Below are 2,284 nucleotides of genomic sequence, written 5' to 3'. Positions count from 1 at the left end.
TTAGCCTGGTTTGCTTACTGTCTCTGTGTTTGCATTGTTTTCTCTTTGCTCCAGTTACTCCCCACAGTCAAGTCAGATAAACTGGATACTAACACTACCTCCACATAAACAGATAGATTTGGAAAAGCTCTTTTCATGAAGAAAGAATAGAATGTTTCCACCCACACTGGTATTTTCACATCATTTTCAAAAAGTTTGTCTTTTCAAAACATTTTCGAAAAGTTTGCCTAGAAAAAGTTTGTCTACATTAAAACACTGAAACAACAGAAAAATGCCTAAGTCACCTTTTTTAGGCACCTTTACCTGAAGTCACATGATAATCATACATCAGCTTTCTCCAAAAACTCCTATTTGGTGGTCAAAAACACCGGCTTAATATGGATGAAAGATCAAAATGGAGTGAAAAAAACCCAATTTCAGATTTATCTGTAATATGCTTAAACCATTGTATTTATGAAAATGTATGTTTTCATTGACTTAAAAGCTATATTGAGATTTTTAAAAAATCTTTCTTTTTTATCTAAATGGTGACACAGTTGGCCAAAACATATTGCTAGACCAACTGGAAAACTGGTTGGGACTTTCTGGCACAGCACTAAACTGGTTTGAATCCTACTTAAAGGACAGGGACCTTTGTGTCTATAGGTAATTACAAATCTGAGCATACAAAAATGACCTGTGGAGTTCCTCAAGGCCCCATTATGGGGCCTTTTTTTGTTTAACAACTACGTATATGCTCCCACTAGTCCAGATTATGGAAAAAACAAAATATGTTGCTGTCATTATGCAAACGACGCACAGATTTATATAACCATATCACCAGGGGACTTTAATCCCATACAAGCACTGAGTAAGTGCATTGAACAAATCAATGACTGGATGTCTCAGACTTTTCTTAAATTAAACAAAGATAAAACTGAAGTAATTGTCTTTGGATCCAAGGAAGAATGATTAAAAGTCAGCACTCAGCTACAATTGGTAATGTTAAAACATGAACCAAGCCAGAAATCTTGGTGTATTCATGGACTCAGACCTGAATTTAGATAGCCACATTAAGGTAATTACAAAGTCCGCCTACTATCACCTGAAGAATATATCAAGAATTAAAGGATTTATGTCTCAGCAGGATTTGGAAAAATTAGTTCATGCATTTATCTTCAGTTGACTCGACTACTGTAACAGTAGCGTCAAGTCAAGTCAGTTTTATTTGTATAGCTCAATATCACAAATTACAAATTTGCCTCAGGGGGCTTTACAGCAACACAACATACTGTCCTTACACCCTCACATTGGATAAGGAACAACTCCCTAAAAACCTTTAACAGGGAGAAAAAATAGGAAGAAACCTCAGGGAGAGCACCAGAGAATATGATGAGCAGGATGCCAAGCAGTGACCAGATGCCACCAGAACAACCCAGGACCTGAGCCACGCGACCACCATCACCATGTAGACAAAAAAGAAAACACATTAGTCACACATCTGAGTGAGAGAAGGATATAACATTGAAACAGGATAAATCAGGAACACTTTTTCACTTCACCTTATGTAATTGCGCACATGAAGTGAAACGAAACAAATGAAAAAAATTGCATGGACTTATAAGATGTATAAAAAGAAAATGTGACAAGGGGGATGCCAAGCAGTGTTCAGGTGGTGACCACCATCACCATGGAAACCTAGGAGGACAGACTGTATGAGTACACAAGAGAGACTCACATCACACCATTCACACACAGTGGAGGAGACATTATTCAGAGAGAGAGAAAAGACATGTGAGAAGAGAACAGTTTGCAATAGTCATAATCTATACTCTATAATCTATGCTCTATACTCTTTATCCAAAGGAGTTGAATCAAGTGCAGCTGGACTTGGTATATATCCGTGAAGACGTTTCGCCTCTCATCCAAGAGGCTTCCTCAGTTCGTGCCTTTCTGACTAGACCACGCTAGTCTGACTGGCTGGTGATGAAACTCAGATATTTAGCCTCTTTGGAGTCGTTATCAGAGCTATTGATATGCGTGGCTCTTTGTGATCCGATGTTAAGCAGCGACGGTCGTTGGAGGTGTTAGTTTCGACTTCGTCAGTGCTCCATTCAGTGGTCATGAGAGTGGTTGGAGCCGTTAGTGAGCGACTGTTGTTCTTGGAGGCTAGGCTTCTTGAGTCTCCTGGGTAGAGATGAAAGGACAGCATTGTAAGTGGGAGATAGGCGGTGTTGCAGACCTCCTCCTCTGTTGAGGGATGGTTTTTCCAGTTTCACATAGATGGCTTCCTTCACCCCTCTTT

The sequence above is a fragment of the Lampris incognitus genome, chromosome 7, assembly GCF_029633865.1.
Source record: "Lampris incognitus isolate fLamInc1 chromosome 7, fLamInc1.hap2, whole genome shotgun sequence".
Taxonomy (NCBI): Eukaryota; Metazoa; Chordata; class Actinopteri; order Lampriformes; family Lampridae; genus Lampris; species Lampris incognitus.
This window is presented reverse-complemented; position numbering follows the sequence as displayed.